The following is a 6,093-nucleotide window of genomic DNA, read 5'->3' as shown; positions in this document are numbered from 1 at the left end:
CACAACCCGGTCCAAGCGCGAGCAGGCGGCCGCGGAGACGCGGAGCTCGCGGGGCTGGCTGGGCTGCAGGAGGGAGGCGCGTCCGAGGCGTGAGAAGAGGGCAGGCGGCGCCTGGAGTGTGCGCGGGTGAGCCGGCCGGGAGGGCGGGGTGTGGGGCGCCCCGCCTGTCAGGGTAAGGGGCGGGGAGTGGGTGGTGAGTGGGCGCTAATTGTTGCCCTTGTGTCGTTGTATGTTTATCGGGGGACGGTTGAGATCTCCTTCCCCCAACACCTCACACCCAAAGTGCATGGGGGTAGGGGGACCTGCCTCCCCGGCGCTCTGGAGGAAACCGCCTGACGCCGATTCGGGGAGGTTCTTCACCGGCGCTCAAGGGCACGGAGAAAGAGGAGAGCTTGGCAACTTTTCCGCTGGCTTGTGGTCTGCAAAGAAGAAAGATGAAAAACGAGCCGCCTCTCTTTTCCTTCTGATGCCAGGACTCTGGAACCCTGAGCGTACCCCGTTTTCGCTGACCTCAGTCCATCCCTCAGATGGCAAAAAGGGATTTTTGGACAGCCCCATCCACCTGTAGGACCCTGCTCCCAGAGGGGAGCAGAGTGGAGGGTCCAGCCGGGCAACTTTACCCCACCAGGATGGAGGGACCTTGAAGTCCGTGGCAAGGCCAGGCTCTCCTCTGCCTGGCGGGAGACCGGGATATGAGAGCCCCTCAGAGACTGACTCAGACTCTTACTGCCACCCCAAAGATCGCCATAAGGGGGCGCGCGCTCCAAGGTCCTACGTGCGGAGGTTGGGACGGTACTTGCAGGCTATGGGCTGGACACAGGGAGGTAGAAGCCTCGGAACCAAAGAATCTTGGGCCACCATCCTGGAGTTCCAGGGCATTGCCCCCTTGGCTCAGAGCACTGCGCCACCCTTTTCAAGGCACAGGCCAGGGAGCAGACAAGCAGCATCACTCTATTTGGGCATCAACCCAGAGGTATGCACAGACGGGTGGGAGCAGCAGAAACATATACTGGCCTAGGCTGGAGGGCGTCTGGTTGGGAGTAGGGTAGAGAATGGAGGGATCTGCCTGACCTCCACCATGTCCTGGGAGAAATCCACCAAATCTGGTGTGGGAGGAAGGTAGAAATAATTTTTTTTGTAAAAAGTTTAAGTTTGTTTAGATTTGCCCTTCTCCAGGATTGGTAGATTGTTGGAAATGGTTTCCTGATAACTTTCATCCTGCTTGACCTTTGGCAATGTAACTTTGACCCTTCTCCCGTCAAAAGGTGGAGTTTTTTTCCCCACTCCTTGAATCTGAGTTGGCCCTGTGACTTGCTTTGACTAACAGAATGCAGAAGAAGTGATGCTATGTGGTTTCCGAGCTTAAGTCTTAAGAGGACTTGCAGCTTCCAGTTTTGTCCTTGTAGGCAAAGAAGGCTAAGCTATCTGACTGGGAAGGCCACATGGAAAGAGAGGCCCTGGAGAATAAGAAGCCACTGGAGGAGAAGTGAGGATTCCCAGGCAACTGTCAGCACCAATTGCCAGACATGTGAGTGAGGCCATCTTGGCAATTCCAGCCCCAGCCCACCTCCCAGTGGAAAGCAGCTGTGTGAATGACCCCAGCCAACACCACATGAAGCAGGAAAACCTCCCAGCTGAGCCCAGGCAACCTGCAGGATCATGAAAAATAAGAAATAATTGTTTTAAGTGCTAAATTTGGGGGCAACTTGTTACACAATCATAGATCATTGAAACTCCAGGAAGGGATTACTTATTCTCAGGTGCCTCATGGAGAAGAAGAATGAGGTCACTTAGGAATAATGTAGAATGGTTGTTTGGATGGAGATGAGCACCTGACCCAGAGGTGAACCATCCACAGGCTGTCCAGTGACCTTTTACCTGTGTTGAGAAGATGGTCTGGGCCAGTCAGATTCTTCTTTCTTAGGAATTTAGAATTGGGAAACTGAGGGGCTGGATAGTCAACTACAGTAGCAGATGCTGAGGACGCTGTGAAATGCAGTTGGCTCCCAAGAGACCTGGATGAACCTTAGGAAGCTGCAGTTACGTACAATGTAAAGTTAAGAGGGGAAAGCAGCTGTTTATGAGCAGAGTGAGTCATCAGCAGATGAAGAAGATGGGGACAGCTGAGCAGAGGGCAGCAGAGTCGCCATGAGAGAGAGCCTATGCTGGCCTGAGTGGTAGCTGCCCCTGTTCCTATCAGTTTCCAAGGTGAGGCCTGGCTATGGTTCCCATCTCTAGATTTCCATGGGATTCTCCATATCATCTCAACAAATGCCTCAAAGAGGAAAGTTGGTGGCTACTGGCTTTGCTTGACTAGCAACCTTTTCCACCCTCTTCTAGTAAAAACTCTGCCTCCCTGGCCTCAGGAGTGGGTATACGACCTGGATCTGACCAACTGTGGAATCCTGTTCCCCTGGATGAGTACAGGATGAGCATGTGACCCCAACTGGGCCACTCTCTGGTATTCATATAGGGATGCTGGGGGATTTGGCTCTTTTTTCTCTGGATTTATTAATTTGGGATGACATGAGCTGGGAACTCATCTTCCCCTGTGGCAGATAAAGAGAATGGAAGAAGCCCGTCTTGAGATGATAATGAGGTCACAGAAAGAAGAGAGAAATAGAAACAAGGAGGGAGAAAGTGCAACATCTGAATCCAGCAGTGTCTCAGCTTTCCAATTACATGAGCCAATAAGCCTCCCTTTTTGCTTAAGCTTGTTTGAGTTGGGCTTTATTCCCTTGCAACCCCAAGTCCCAACTAATCTATTCCCCTTTACTCACACTGACGTGAGTAGGTCTCTGTTCCTTGCCGTCGAAGGATCCTGACCAGACTGGTCAGGTTCCTCTTTGTGAAGGTTGGAGAACTTGGATTTTTCTATCCATCTCTCTAGGTTTCTGGCCATTGTGTCTGTCTGCTGTATCACTTCCTGACAGCTGATTTGGTGCAGGGACTCCCTGGCTCTCTGCATCCCTGGCACCAGCTAGCACTTTTCTCCCAGTTCAGAACTTCTTCAGATGGATAAGCTGGGAACAGACCCCTTGAAGCACCTGAACTATTCCCCTGAACAGCCCTGACCCAGCAGGCCTGGCTCAACTGGCTGGTCTTTAGCAAGACCTGGAGCATATGTTACCTCCTTCATGAAGACTTCTCTTCCCTTTGCCCTTTGGGCCCCACCCCACCCCACCCCCTGCACCAGGCAAACTCCCTCCTCTGGTGTCTAGAGCTCAGGGTTTGTTGCCTCTCTTTCCCCATTCAGACTTGGATTCACTCCCATGACTGAGACAGCACAACATGCAGTGGACTTGATTTAAGAGATCAAGCCCCAGCTTTACCATTCTCTTTACAAAACAGAGATTTAAATGTGTGCTCAGTTCGGCTAATGGGATGTAGAAAGTCATGTGAGAAGCTGTTTGATAACTATAATGGAATTGTGTTCACATGAGGCACCAATTTTTTTAACAGTTGGGAGGGCTTCACAAGAGATATTTGAAACAGGGAAATGAGTTTGATCCAAGGAGGGATAACGGCTTGTGCACAAGTACAAAGGTATGAGAGATTCCTTATGGGGATGGAGGGCAATTCAGGGTAGCCCCAGTACAGGGTGCAGGAGAAGGTAATGGGAGGTCAGCATGAGCACCAGGTCATGCAGAGCCTTGAGGAGCATTTAAGGAGCTTGAGTATCATACTGAAGGGAGAACAGAGCTTTTAGAGAATTGACACTATCAGATTATGCTTTAAGATCATTCTGGCTCCTTCGTGGCTGCTATACTGGTGTGGAAAGCAAGACTGAAGGCAGGAAGTAGACTAACCTGGCCGTTAGAGATGATGAAGGCCTGAGTGGGGAGTTTTTCAGGAGATGGCAACTCAGGACTTGTGCTTCCTCCCCCAAGGCAGGCAGGGGACAGGACTTCTCTTCCCCCCTCCAGTGTGACTTCAGCTGAGAATAGCAGCCCCAAGTTCTCAGGCTTCTGAGTCACCACCTTGGGTTCATGGCAGCCCTGAGGCCAGGTCAGCCTCCTTCCTGTGTCCTAATTGCTTCCTGCCAAGAGAGCTGGCCCCCTCCAAGTGTCCTTGAAGAAACCTTTGTAAAAGCAATGGAGCATTGCAGGAGAAAGCAGGCACCTCCAGCTTCCACTGCCCCCAATTACTTGGAGGAACAGTGCCTGTCTGGCTGTTAGGGGGTGTTCTGAGAGGACTCCCACCTCTACCTCCACCAGATTTTGGCCAGTGTAGGAGTCTCAGGGCTCTGGGCTGGGCTCCTGTGGATGGTGGTGCAGGTCATGCAAGAACACAAGGATCCCAACCAACCATGCAGGTGGGGTCTGAAGTTCAGCCCATGCTCCACTTACCAATACACCCTGGCATGACAGAGCTGTATTTGGCCTGAAGAAAGGATATCTTTTACTAATTAGCCCAAAGGTGCCATCCAGCTGTGTACTTATGGGGCTGATTCCACTTAGAGAGGGCGCTTTTGCCTAATTTTTACAAAAGGTGCCATATGGACTATATATTGGCTTTTCTCCCCACTGCCTCCTGTCCACTCATTTGGACTCTACTGATGCTTTCACTGGATAGAGGAAGAAACAAAATCCCAATGCCTGCTTCCACTAGCTCCCTTCTGAGGGAACTGCTCTGCCTACAGGCCCACCATATCAGGATTCAGTCTGGTAACAGACGATTGGACTAAGGAATGACACCTGACTCAAACCAATCCAATTCTTTTGTTTGAGAACTGGATCTAAGAGACAGAGTGGAGTTGTCAGTTGCTGGTGGGTTTTGATAGACACAATTTGATAGACAATTTGTGCAGGGTGGGTGTATGGCTTGGAGCTATGTACCCCAGAAAAACATGTCCTTAATCCATTCCTGTGGATGTGAACCCATAGTAAGGAGTACCTTTTGATGAACCTTCCATTAAGGGGTGGCCCAGCTGAATCAAGAAGGGTCTTAATCCTATTACTGGAGTCCTTTATAAGGAGAATGAAATTCAAGCACACATAGAGAAAGCCAGAGAGAACAGCTAGAAACTGAAAGTTATCAGAACCCAGAAGAAAGGAGAAGCCAAGAAAGGCCATGTGCATTGCCATGAGACAGAGAAGCCAAGGACCAAGGATTGCTGGCAGCAGCCAGCCCCAGAACTCCACAGCCTTCTGGGAGAAAGCATTGCCTTGACGACTTGATTTTGGACTTTTAGCCTCAAAACTACAAGCCAATAAATTCCCATCATTTGAGCCAAAGCATTGCATGGTATTTGGTTTGGCAGCCAGGTGTCTCTTAGAACTACCATGCCCTGTAATTAAAGTCATTGGAAAACTACAACAACCAAATCCAGGCAGAACTACTAATGGTCCAGAAACTTCAGGAATGAAGGTTTGGGTCACCCCACTGGGCAAAGAACCACGGCCATCTGAGGTGCTGGCTGAGGGTAAAGGAAATATGGAATGGGTGGTGGAGTACATAGCTATAAATACAAACTGTGACCACTTGAGCAGTTATAGAAATGAGGACTGTAATGGTTATAAATAGTTTTTCCTGTTTTTCTTATGACTATGTTTGTTTATATACATAAAGCAAATATCTTTGTTTTCTTCCCTATCTTATTCCCTTATCACATAATGTAAGTTGTATTAACTTTATGTCATAGCATTTAAGTTGTAAGATATCAAGTTTAAGAGTGAATATCACCCAAGGACTTGCAGCCTCTTCTGGGGAAAGAGTTAGTGTATTTCCAGTTGTTTGCAGGACAAGTGAGTATTGTTAGGTGAAACTATACCGTTATTGTTTTTATTTAGAGATGAAGTATGGTTTAAGGAGATGTGTATGGGTGCCAAGTTGACAAGGGATAGTCTGTGATGGTTAACTGTTATGGTGTCCAGTTGTTTGGTCAAGCAAGCACTGGCCTGATATTACTGTGAGGATATTTCATAGACTTAAATCATCAGTAAGTTGATTGTATCTACAATCAACTAAGGAGATTGTCTTCATTCAATCAGTTGAAGGCCTTAAAAGATTTAATGATTTCAGCAGTCAGAAGGGAGAATTTCCATCTCTTCTTCAGTCAGCCAGCTTCTCCTGGGGAATTCATAAAAAATT

This window comes from Choloepus didactylus, chromosome 2 (genome assembly GCF_015220235.1).
Source record: "Choloepus didactylus isolate mChoDid1 chromosome 2, mChoDid1.pri, whole genome shotgun sequence".
Taxonomy (NCBI): domain Eukaryota; kingdom Metazoa; phylum Chordata; class Mammalia; order Pilosa; family Megalonychidae; genus Choloepus; species Choloepus didactylus.
Note: the sequence above shows the minus strand (reverse complement) of the source record.